The sequence below is a fragment of the Elephas maximus genome, chromosome 21 (genome assembly GCF_024166365.1).
Source record: "Elephas maximus indicus isolate mEleMax1 chromosome 21, mEleMax1 primary haplotype, whole genome shotgun sequence".
NCBI classification, from domain to species: domain Eukaryota; kingdom Metazoa; phylum Chordata; class Mammalia; order Proboscidea; family Elephantidae; genus Elephas; species Elephas maximus.
Window position 1 is genome coordinate 80030639 of NC_064839.1, and position 13330 is coordinate 80043968.

The 13330-nt window shown below is 34.9% G+C and overlaps 1 protein-coding gene across 2 annotated transcripts in view; it reads left to right on the forward strand.

Annotated features, from left to right (window-relative positions):
• TENM3 (teneurin transmembrane protein 3) overlaps nt 1-13330 on the forward strand; it is a 793331-nt gene that overhangs the window by 975 nt on the left and 779026 nt on the right. The window lies entirely within an intron of this gene.

Sequence of the window (13330 nt, forward strand, 5' to 3'; positions counted from 1 at the left end):
AGCGGGTCCTCGGCGTGCAGGCTCCGCGGGTCTGGCCTCCCGGCCCCCCGGCCTCCTCGTCCCCGCCCCTCCCTCGCGTTTGACATCTCAGGTTGCCGGCCCTAGTGGGAGCTCGGCGGGTTCCTCCCGCCTGGGGCGCTGGGCACCGCGCCCCCGGCCTGGGGAGCCCGGGTTCCCCGAGGAAGGCAGCCCAGAGCTTGGGTGCTCAGTGGGGGCAGGGAGTCCAGCCCTCCTTGCTCTGGTCTGAGTGATCCCCAGGTGTGGCGAGGTTCCGCGTGCTCGGGGAGGGTGCCAGACAGGATCCTGGTGGACTTCCAGCCGGCGGGAAGCCCCGAGGTGTCACTGCTTTCCTGGGAAGTGGAGAAGAGGCTTCTCCAACTGCCCAGGAGCCAAGTTGGGCAAGAGTGGAGGAAGGAGAGCTGAGGGCTGGGGCTGCGGTGCAGAGTGGTGGATCGGGAAGGAAACTTGATCTGGGAACTCTGGATGGAGCTGGAAATAAGCAAACAAAAAACACCCCGGACTGGGCATTTAAAAACAATTACAGATTTATGAGTCGGCTGCTCAGTCTAAGTCCGTATCGTATTTTACATCTGATTAGAAAAGGCTTCAAAAATTTTAGGTCGTGGCGGGTTATGTCTGATCTTTGCTGAACACTTCTGTGCAGTTTCGAAGCCCTTCTTACCGCTTCACCTTTAAGGTAGTTGTAGTGGTCACTTGTTCATGCTTATTGAGGAGAAGGGGTAACAAGTGATTTTACAGAGTAATACAGCAAATGGATTTGTTTCCTGACGTCTTTATCATTTAAAGCTAGAGAGAAGTTTCAGGCAGTTTTGAGTCGGTGCAATGGAAATGCAAAGGTGAGAGCCTGCCTGTCCTAGTACTTTTCTCAGGGCCCCAGACAACTGGGATACCTGAGAACAGGACTGCGTCTCCATAGTTCTCTGTTTCTTATCTTCTGACAATGTATTTATCAAATATTTGTAGGCTCTGGCAGAATCCACTGGGTGGTCTATACACTAGAAGTAGAAATATGTTAAAGCACTACCCTTCCCTTCTATGGTCAAAAAACAAACAAACAAAAAAGGCAGGATTGGTGTCTTTGGAAAGCTCCAAAGAGTACCCCCAAAGATGATATCGCAACCGAACAGAGCTTGATGATTTGAGTCCCTTAGACAATTTGTTTGAAAAGTCATAGATTCCCCTCCCCCACTCTATAGTATCTGGAGAAATATTTGTAGTCTTTCTAGTATATTGGGAACAGAGTTTCGAATTAAGAGTAAATTGTGTGCTTATAATTCATTACAGACTTTACTATTTCAGTGACAACACAAGATTTTAGAATGCCTGCATCATCTTGCTTTGTGCCTTTATTAATATATTTTTAATTACCTAAAACTTCTAGCTTGTATTTCTTAATATATGAAATTCTTCTGTGAGCCTTGAAAGTTTCGATTTGTGAATCTAAGTGCAGAGCAAATATTTAATTCTTGCTCTGAGAGTGAGAGGTGAGTTGAGAAATAAGACTTGCTAATCCCACTTTAAAATGTCATGGCATTCACAAATTATTCCTAAATCCTTCAAAGATGGGGGTTTATAACGAGTTTGGTTATTCTAGTGCGTATTTCAGGATTGCACGTATCTCTCTTCCTGTTGCATTTTCCTTAACAATCTCACCTTTTCCTTACATGAATTTTAATATTCCTGTAACTCAAGGTACAATTTTTTCTAACAGTAAATATATTTTTATTTTAGATAATTAAAAAAGAATAGATACACTATTAGGGTAGTAGTTCTTTTGAGTAAGAGAAATATATGTTTTTATAGACACTAGGCAATTTTTATGAAAAATATATTTATGTACTAATAACTATGCCAGTGCTTATATATTTGGAAAACTACCTGAGTGTCTTATACCAGTAGCATTAACGTTAGCAACCCATAGACAGAGGATATCAAGTCTAGTGAGGGATTGCTTGATTATTTGAAATAAAGCAGCTAAATGTGTGGTAGAATTATGACTAGTTCTTTTCTCAAACTGATCATTTTGCATGGCTGTGTTTATTGTCTAGAAAGAAACGTTTTAGGCAAATTGTAGAGGCTTTTCTTAGTATGATCATCTAGGCATATCATCAGTCTTTTGGTTAGAAAGGGAGTCTGCTTTCTGCTTTATTAGGATAAAGACAAAGAAAGATAAGGATGCTTATTTTTGAATAGAAGCAAGCGCCTAAATAGAGTAAAAAGTTTTAAATTTATTTGGAGAGAAGACCTAGCTAAACAATAATAATCCAGTTAGCAAGTTCAAGCTAGTTTTTCTTAGCCTAGCTTCTGAGAGCCAAGAGCAATTATTCTCTTTGTAAAGAGTCAAGCAAAGAAGAAACCAGGCAAAAGTGTATGGCTATCATTGTAAGTACGGTGACCTATCAGAAATACTTGATCAACTTTGAGCTTGATGTGTCAAAAAATGTGGTTATTGCAGTAGCTGTGAAAGTATGTTTGGAAATGCTCAAGTTTATCCTACCTGCAGTGATATTGGAAAACAAGCCAGGAAGTCATGCTCAAAGTCTGCTATAGAGCACTATAAAGCCAACTTTATTAGTTTATTAATATTGATTATTTTAATAAATATATTACATTTTTATTGAACTTTCTTTACCCCTTAAAAATTGGATTTCTGGGTGGCGGAGGAATGTTGTGATCCAGCGTTTTCAGCAGCATGAATGGATCGTCCACCTTTTCTGTATGAACCTGTTAAACACGTCCAATTCCATGTTGCTTATCTACCCAGTGTTTTATTTCATAGTCAAATGTCCATTTTGACTTTCTGGACATACTTTCTTTACTGAGGTTGGGAATGTGAGTAAAGAATATAATAATTTGCTACCAAACTTTTACTCTGATGCATATTCCTTTGAATTTTCAGTTAAAGCCAGTGTTCATGTTTGTTCAGAGTGTTCATAGGTGGAGTGACAGTCCAGAGGAAAAAATGTAACACATGGCTCAGAATGAAGAAGTGTGCTGAAAAGATACTACAGCAATGCGATGTTACTGAAAAGTTTTAACAACTAAGTTTTACACATTATTTCACGTGAGCTCCTTTTAGAACATATTTAAATCTTGAGATTTGGGATATCAGTTGTTTTAAGAATCCTGATGGAAATTTTGTGCTTAAAAAAAAAAAAGAAAAACTTCCTAGTTTCAAAACTGATTAATTGTTGTGTCTTATAAAACCTGATTTATTTCATACTTTTTTTATACCAAGCATTACCATTATAAAGCTCTCCTTCTAATTGAGATTAATGTTTCTGAGCAAAGAAGCGGTTTGGAGGGCTGCATTCATTCCGAGTGCTGTTGTAATCAATTTTAGATACAGCGTTCCACGATGGATCAGTTCGCATCCAAACCTGCCTTATTATGTAGAATTAACGTGTTGGTGATTGATTGTGATACTTCTCTGTCTTGAGAAGTCATTTGTTTCCAAACAAGTGTGGTGGTTTGTATGGGTCAAAATATTACTTCTCATAATTAAAACATCCTTTTGGGGGACCTACTTTGAACTTTCTTGAAGAATTATATAAAGCATGAGGAAACAATTCTGTAATACATTTTCAATTACAACAGCCTTTTTCTACAAATACAATATGCCTTAAGGTGTATTTTCTTGCTCATCTAAGGATTTTATGGTCTTTTGAGTTATAAATGGTAACCATCTATCTAGGTTATTTCCTTTTTTGTTTATATCAACCTTGTAGTTGAGTTTTTCAGGGATGTCTTAGAGTTACAGGTGTATATCTTGTGCGTATGTTAAACTGTTTCTCCAGCTGCTAGGTGTAATCCTGACAATGAAAGGTAACGCCTGTGGAGGTAATTCCTTATCCTCTTTGGAAACCTGCAAAGATGGTGAATGTTATCATCCCTACTGTGCTATTTGCATTTGTTTCTTATTTGTATCTGGTCTGCCTTAGCTTTATCAGCTTTTTATTCTGTTCTGAAAGACCATGTTATTATTTTCTTGGGCTTTGGTCCGTATTGCATTGCTTACTGTGATACGTGCTTTTAGTCTCCATAAAATATAATATTAAAAGCAAAGAATCTAAGATTCTTATAGATGAGTATTCTAATGTATCTAAAGTGTGTAGGATTTTTCAAGAAAGTTGTAACAGCTTTATAATGCCTTTAAGTTTCTCACAGTGACATTGTTCCTTTTAGGGAAAAAAGACTTGGTTGAAACTGTTTCTTGTTAGATTTTCATTTTCTTCTCAGTAGTGAGAGATTATTTACATTGGATTGGTTGTTTTCAGGTTAAAAACAGTCATTTGAAACAGTTTTGGACACTAAAATAACATAATTAAAATACCATTTTCAAAACATTATTTTAGCCAACCATTAGAATAAAAACTATCAAAACAGAGCAATGTGCTCTAGAATATGAAAATATTTTATATACTCAAACTGCAATAGAATTCAGTCTTTCAAAATAATTTTGATAAGTTATTCTGTAGTTTTGATTCAGTAGCTCAGGTCACTGGGTAGTTAGAACAGCTACCTAGATAGTAGTCTCCGCAAACCTGCTTCTTTCTACTTTAAATAAGTCATGGTGCACATTCGTGTGTGCGACATAGAACACGCATGGAGGCCTCATGCACAGATGATAGAAACCACATCATGTAGTAATAATAACAGTTATAATACTAGTACTGAAGGCTTTACTGCCCTGTTGACACTTTCTTGGAATCTTAGCAGAGCTAGGGATGGGTTAGCACAGACTTTCCAAACAAGTTTGTGATAGGTGGCAGTCTTAACTGAAATTTGTGACTTCAGTGAGATAATAGATGGTTCTAACGTGCGTGGAGCCATGTGTAAAACCAAAAGACAGAGTAAAATGTAACACATCACCAGACTATGGTTACTCTCTTTGTACGTTTAGGAGTTGAGAGTGGCTTATCGATATGTGGTTTTTTAAAATCATCTTCCCCCACTTTTATAGCCCTGTGGTTTAAACTGGAACATGTAAATAAAAAAGAGAGAGGGAGAATTCCTTTTGAAAATAAAGTATTTTGAGAAAAACAGTGAATATATCCATTCACACTTGCATATTCATATCTCACATTCAATTACGTAAAAGTCATTGTGGGGTACTGTTTGTTGAAGTATTTTTCAAGTATCGTGGAATGCGTGTTTCTTCTGTTGGAGTAGTTGGAGAGGAGCGGGGAGGCTGTGATTTGGGGAGCGGGATCATATTATTTAATAATAGTCAACCATTTCATAACTGGATCTACTGGGTCCCTGCCTCAAAACCAAAAAGAGGGACAGAGAGAGAAAGAGGGAGAGGAGGAGGACCGGGAAGGACAGTGTGTGTGAGAGGGAATATGAGTATCTTTTATATCTGTTACAAATTGTGGTGGTCCTATGAGCGTTTTCTGTGTGTAACAGTGTATTTGACAGGAAAAAGAGCCTAGAAAGGGTAAATTTTGTTACTTAAGTTAATTGGGTAAGTACAAAAGAAAATTGACTTCTAAATATTTTCACTTCTTAAGTATTTGCATTTGAGATCCCTGCGTGAGAATAAGAACATTGATTTTTTTTTAAATTAATGCTAGGAATTCCAAATATTGTATATATTTATTTTGATGGAGAAAAGAAAATGTATAAAGAGCTGTATTTTGTAAGCTGTGCTTTTTCTGTATATGGGAATGAACACCGAATTGTAATTTTCTATATCAGAGACATTAAAAAAAAAAAACCACATTTATTTAAAAAAAAAAAAAGACTAGGAGGTAACTTACAAAGCGCACTAATCTTTAATCTTTGAAGATAAGACTCAATCAATATAATTTAGTCATTCTATTGCTTCTTCCATTATTAGTTACATTTGCCAAGATTCTCATGATAATCCCTCTTCAGACTGCTATACCTTAGTAAGAGATAGCCGCTTGTTCATGACTGTCTCCCTTCAGCCAGGTTCTAAAACACCCCTGAGTAGGAGGATGACAGGAACTTGTGGTCCTTCTTTCCCCGAAGAGAAAAAAAAGTTACCCTTTTATTACTAGGCTGTACTGTTTTATCTTTAGTTAAGCTCAGATAATATTTTATGACTAGAATTGTTGACCCTCTATCAGCACAAGGAGGTGTTTTTTTGATAACAGGGGCGTTCCCAAAGAAGAGGTCCTTCCTCAAGAGCTTGTCCAGTATCCCTGTCGTGTTCAGCATTTGGTTTCGGTGCTGGAATGGGATCTTAGGAGAGCCAATATGCTTGGACCGCACCCTGGAAGGTATGTTATGCAGAGAGTGCAAAGACGGGATTAAATTGTTTTAATTTACAAGGAGAAATGCATGAAGTGTTTTAATGGTTTGCATGAACTACATGCAAATATATTAATTTGGGGATTTTTCTTTTCTTTTTTCGGTACTAATAAAAGTGAGCCTATTGCAAAACATACCTTTTGTTTATTGTCAGTTTACTGAATGGTCTTTTAAATTGTAACATTTATGAGAATACTTACATGATAGAATTTGGATTTTTCAAAATGTAGGTGGGAAAAATTGGCAAGAGTCCAGTTCCTGTAAATAGCTCCTAAAACAAACAAACAAACAAAAAAAACCTGGCATAGGGCTTGTCATTTTAAATAGTAATCATGAAAACCAGGAGATGACAGCTATAAATTTTTTTTCCCCCAATTTATAACAACTTCCAGTTAAAGAAAGCTGTCAGTCTTATAATTCTTGAAGGGGAACAAATTTGTGACTTTTTCTCTTAAGACCAACAGCAAAAAAAACCCATATCAAACAGTGTTATTCCATTTTTCTATATTTATATGCAAAAGTGGAAGGAATAAATATTAAAAATACAAACTTTTTTCCACTTAAGTTTTGTGTAATAAGAGGCAAATTACAAATGTAGGTAAAGGAAATATGGCAAAGAATAACTAACCCAGTGATGTAAATAGATACCTTAGATACGTGACTTTGACTAGATTCTGAAGAAAGAAAAGGTTTAGTATAAACCATCATATTTTGTCTCTTGACTGTCAGAAAAGTAAGGCATATTGCTGAGCTTTGTGACAGACAGCATCAGTGATAGTTGGAGAATAACTTGACACAGTCAAAATAACTGAAATATTAATCTCCATCAGGATAACTCATACTTTCAGGAAACATTCCAAAAGAATTAGAAGAGCTTTTGACAATAATCAGACCTTCGAGGAGAATGAGTGTGTCTGTTGCCTTTTTAAAACCGTCCATGAATTTGGGTTCAGAAAGGGGCGAAGGCTGAAGAGAGCTTCTGTCTGAATGTTACCCTGCAAGTTAAAAAGAAGTTTTTTACCCCTCATGCATTTATAAGTCGATATTTCTACTTTAAGTTAATTTTAACTTTTCTTCCATGAAGACACTAGCACATTTGTCATTTAAAATAAATTTTAATTTAAACAAAAATTAGTTTTTATTCCTAGGTAAGATGTGCCTATTAAACCAGAAATTAGTCCTCATTTTTAGACAAATTTTTATGCTTTCTTACAACATTTACTTGCCAAAAATGAATAGAATACTTTACCTTGTTTTCTGCGATTAAAAAATTAAATAAAGGAAAAATTTCCTCAGTAGTTATATCTGTTCTAAAATATATAGTCTCTGAATGAGAAGACTCTGGCATTACAAACATTTTATAAACAATGTTGGTATGTTAAGTTGATGCCAGCAAGTTTTTTTTAAATTGTTACTAATTCAATTACATGTGTGTCAGGGACTTTGAGTCAATACTAGAGATAAAATATTTTCTTCTGTTTTTATCCCATGTTTTTGATCACTATATAACTTTCTATATTGTTTTAATGTATATATTAGTACATTATATGAATATGTCATAGTTTTAAAGAAAAAAATCAGTGCAAACGATGTAATTATGAAAATTAAATTTATTTTGAAAATTCTTCATGTAAGCATTTGAAACACAGTGCAGTTTAGTTAAAAATGCAGTCTCAGACAGAAAAGACCTCATTTTGTGTTTTTTTTAAAATGCAAATATTGTTTTACTAAAGGTGTATATAAATAAATCTAAATAATGTAGATATCTAGACTTCTGGGTTTTGTCTTTTATATGCTTCCACTGCTCAGGGAATGTCAGGTTTCTCCTTAAATGGATAAGATGCTCTGTGGCACATGACTAAGATATTTTAAAACGTTAGTAGCCAAAACACATGCTAAGTCTAATCTGTGCTGTTAAAGAATCTTAAAAAGAAGTAAGATGATCAGATTTATCCGGTGTTCTAAAAATCATTAAAAATACCTTAATTTGATGATTATCACATTTTACAGAATTTAGACACTTGAACAATGCGATTAATAAATATTTATACAACACCATACAGATAACCAAAAAGTTATTTAGAACAAATTTGAAAGGTGAATGATGTATCCATATTATTACCTTTAAGTCACACAGTATGAATGGATTGAACACTAAGTTTTCAGGTGCATCAATTCTTGATATTTTGGTTTAAAGTAATTTCAGTAAAGCTCATATCATCTTGCATTTCATTTAAGTCTGTTGGTAGCAAGTTGAGTCAGCCCTCAGTCAGTACAGCCACGACAGAAGTCTTATCTCCTTTTCTTCAAGTTTTATATAAAATCTACACCTTCAAATTAAATAGTTCATTTTCCCGATACAGGTGTTTGATACCTGATGACAAATGAAAGGTCTGAAGGAGAGGCCCCAGTCCTTGTTTTATGAGTTGCTATCAGTTAATTCTCTTCACATCATCTCATGAAAGCAGCTTATAAGAACTGTATTGTACTTCAGATAGGAATTTTAACACATCAAGTTTGGAGAATTTTATATTTCACTATCAGCAAAAGGTAATGGGAATTACTTAAAACAAATCATTAATGTATCACATATTTCATTTAAATTTGATGTAAAGTATGTGGATTGGCTGTGTAATTACCACTGGAGCTTTGAAAAGGCTGTAATTCACTTTGAAAATTTTAAATGTTGAAGAAAGAAAAGTATAAATAGTTCTTACTTCTGGAAAATGCTATTAATGTAAGCCTTCTAGGGATTATTTTATTTTTATTTTTTAAAAAAGCATACCTTCTAGGGTCATTTTTAACAGTTACTTTTAAGTCTGGCACATAACCATTTGAATTAGGAATTGAAGTAAATTATTAATGTACACTGCATATTTTTTCCAAAGGAAAATATCTCAAGGCTTTCTGGGTTAGGTTCTGGCTCTTTTAGGATTAAGAAACATTCGTATAAATGGCTAATTTTGGTGGAGGTGTGTTTTGTAGTTTTGAAGTCCTCATTATTACTTTGAAAGGAATATCCCATCAGGAATAGGAAGCTTTGTGGATAACCTGACACTCTCTGATGAAGGATTATACACTCTCCCCCAAATCTGTGACCCCAGGATCTTTTACCCAATAGTTTTATCAAGTAGCACGACTAGTTTGGCCATTATTTCATTTCTAAAAAGTTAATTGGTTCCTTTCTCAAATCAAATAATTATGTAGAATTTTAGTCTAAATATATATTTTAGGCATTAGTAGATTCAGCCTCTAAAATCCCGAGGTTAATATTTTGATGCAAGATAATGAAGCCAGGCAAGTTTGGAAGAGTGCTTTCCCGTTTATGCCGCATGACCAGTGGATTGATTATTGTGAGGGTACTCAGTCATTTAAGTGGTTTGCCTACTCTGTAGTCTGTAAGGCCCATGGCCTGATTGAATTCTTTGTAAGCTTTTCCCTTGTTAGTAATACTGAAAGCAACTTGAGAAAGAAGATGATGACATACAGAAATGAAGCCCTCACATATATGGAGGTTCGTTGCTTTTCTCTGAACATGTTCGTAAAATAGTGAGCATATTGTAGCATTCTTAGATCGTGGCTAAAAAATGAAATAGCATTCTGTTGTGTGATTTTATCCCTGTTCTAGAATGAACAATTTATTGTAAAGCCTAAGAGTTTATAAAAGTGTGGCATTTTCTAAGGAGACCTTTTTTTGTTGTTAAAGAAATATATTACATATTTAATGGTCAGACTGCACAATTCATTGTACTAATATTTTTTATGTCCATTTTCATCTAGGTGACGCCAGTCAAATAGAAGAAAATTCATCCTATTTAAAACTGAAAAATATCAAATTTTGGACAATTGAGACATTTTAACTATAAAACACATGTGATGCCACATAAAAAGATTAATTTATCATGGGCAATTAATTTGCCTTAATAGATGGGCTTTTATTTCTGAGGCTATTAGCGTCTAAAAATTTAAAAAGAATAGCAAAGCCAATTTTTCATTTTGTAAATAATGAAGTTTTTGCATAAAAATATGAAAATTGCCAAGTGAGAAAGTACAGTCAATTTTTTTACAGTTTAAATAATTCTAGTTTTTCTATATATATTCATTTGAAACATACTTTTAACTTCAAAACACAGCTCTGTACAATTTTCATATTGTGAGTTATCATGAAGGTTTTGTATATAAATTACATAAAAGAAATATGTTATATATATAAATGAATATGTTATATATAAATTAAAATATATATATAAAACTTATATGTATGTGTATATATATACATTGATACACATAAATAATGAAAGTTATATAAATCTTAAAAATTGTTTCTATTCTTAAATATTAAATTCAAAATATTAAAAAAAATTGTTTTTCATGATCACTTTAATATGACAGGTGCTGATTCAAGCCCTCATAAAGGGTACAAGATGCTTATAACTGGCATAAACACGATGTAAAAAATTCACAATACCTAGCAACTAACTAGATATTATCAAATTTTGATAACTTTAAAACAAGAATTTAGAGAAGAACTTCAAGTATTTTATGTAAAAATTACTGTCCAAATTTCCAAAGATTACTAGTAAAACACAAAGTTTAGATACAGCTCTTAAACAGATGCCTGGTTGAGAAACATTATTCAAATTTACTCTTTGTAATTCTTAGAATATATGTTTTAATTTACTGTATAAAAATAATGCAGATTAAGGGTTTTGAAGAGCAGGTTTTCCTTCTGTCTTTCATCAGCTCTGTAGCTGAACCCTTACAATCCTTTTCTTCATTATTCTAAGCCACTATCAGATTCTAATCTTTGCTGTCTCCACAGCTGTTTGAGGGTTTTTTTCAAATGTAATTACAAGTGCATGTGTTTTGTGCAACTCGCTTCCCATAAATACTGATACAAGAAGGTTAAAGGAGAGCAGGACTGTGCTGTGTCCACATCCATGGATGAGTCTATTAGTTTTTAAAATAATTATGCTAGTGGTTATTAGGAAGAATTACAAAGATTAAGACATAACAAGGTTGGCTAGCTGATACTGAGCAGTAATATCACCGAAAATTTAATAATTTCTCCAAAACAAGTACATTTTTTAGGCGTTAAACACCACTGAATCAAGTGGTTACCACACTTCTATGGGTTGTTTTTCTAAACTGATGGACATAGCTTAAATGCTAAACAAAGTACTATAGCTGTTTTCTCCACGTTTTAAAAACTCATTAAAATGTATCACAGGGAGAAATTTATTAATGTCTTGCATTTAATTTGATGTACCAAGTTGGAGAATGACTACTGTCACATTGCACTTAACAAATTGTATAGCAATTTAACTCTGTATATCAGAGAAATTGCTTTTTGGATAACCTTCAGCATATCTTTAATGTTATTTAAAGAACAAATTAGGAAACTCTGCCCATATATAAACCTTAAGAAATTTTAAATTTGTCAACTTTTAAGGATAGCATGTCTTCTTTATTTGCTTCTGTAATATTAGACGCCTTTCCATCTCTGTTTACAGTAGAACTGGATATCTCTTGGAATAGGTAAATACACTTTCTAAGGCTAGGAAATTGTAGAAAAATACTGAATTCAGTGCTACTATTTTTACTTGTTATGCGGGATACCTATAAACACAGCTATTTTTCTTTTCTTCATATCTGAGATTCTGGAAAATATCTCTTGACTGATGCAAATTCTTGGGACTACAGCAGGGCAGGAAGAGGAGGGTGAGACAAATTAAGTTTCTTTCTAGAACTCTTCATGTGAGCATACTGATTGTGGATAAAAGGTATTCAAAATGTAAATCCAAAATATGAAACATGCTTTTGTTTTGAGGAAACTTTTGAGAATATTTCTGGGAAAGAAATGCACTACTTGCCAGTCAAAAATTGAAAAATTTCCCCTTTTATATTTAATATATTAGAAACCAAATTACAGTCCCTGTGAGTCATAATTGATACAACGGGTTTTACCATTGAACCTATAAAAATTATGAGGCTATGTAAGTGTAGGAGCCCTGGTGGCGCAGTGGTTAAGAGCTTCAGCTGCTAACCAAAAGGTTGGCAGTTTGAATCCACCAGTCGCTCCTTGGAAACCCTATGGGGCAGTTCTATTCTGTCCTGTAGAGTTGCTATGAGTAGAAATCAACTCAACAGCAATGGGTTTGGTTTTTGGTATATATAAATATAGTAAAACTCTGCTCTGATTTGAATGTTTGTGTGTGTGTATTATATATGTGTATATACTTTTTTTTTTTTTTTTTAGTGTGTGCCTTATTTACAGAGTACCCTTGTATCCTAGTCACTATGTACTGGAGAAGATTAGAAGAAATAAGGCATATTCTCAGACCCCAAGAAGGTTTTCATTTCTAGTTGAGGCACAATATGAAGAGATAACTGATAATAATTAAGATTATTAAGAAAACCAAGAGAGAGAATGGAAGAGTTGCTACTTTTGTCAAATGATATTGTAATAGCCCATGGATCTTTGAAGCACCAGAGAGCTGAAGGGAGAAAAAAATGAAGTCCTCTAGCAGGCACCCTTCCTATAGAATGCAGACATTAGCAGTTCCTTAAAACGTCCTGGGCACATTGGAAAGGGGGGTCTATGGGAAGCCTAAAGGAAGAAATGTTTATGGGGCATAGGGGAGGGCATAGAGGCAATAAGTACTAACAGACAGCAAAGGTGCCCTAAGGCCCACAAATGTTTAAAAGGATAGTGAGGAGAGTGAAACAACACGTGGCTTATACTCCCCTGCCCCCCACCCCCACCCCACGGCCATAGGACTGAGCAAGATGAGGCATTGGCAGCCAGTGACCTGAAAAGAATGAAGGCTGACCATTTGCTCCTTCCCTGTGGAATAACGTGGCAAAGTGACTTCTTTGTTGTGCTTTGCCCACAAAAGCCCTGTGAGAGCAGAGACCCCTCTCCCTTGTCCTCAGTACACCCCCAGCTTCTAGCACAGTCCTGGCCCTGAGAAGTCAGCCAGTAAATAATTGATGAGGAATGAAATCTTCCCTCACTCTACATCAGTGT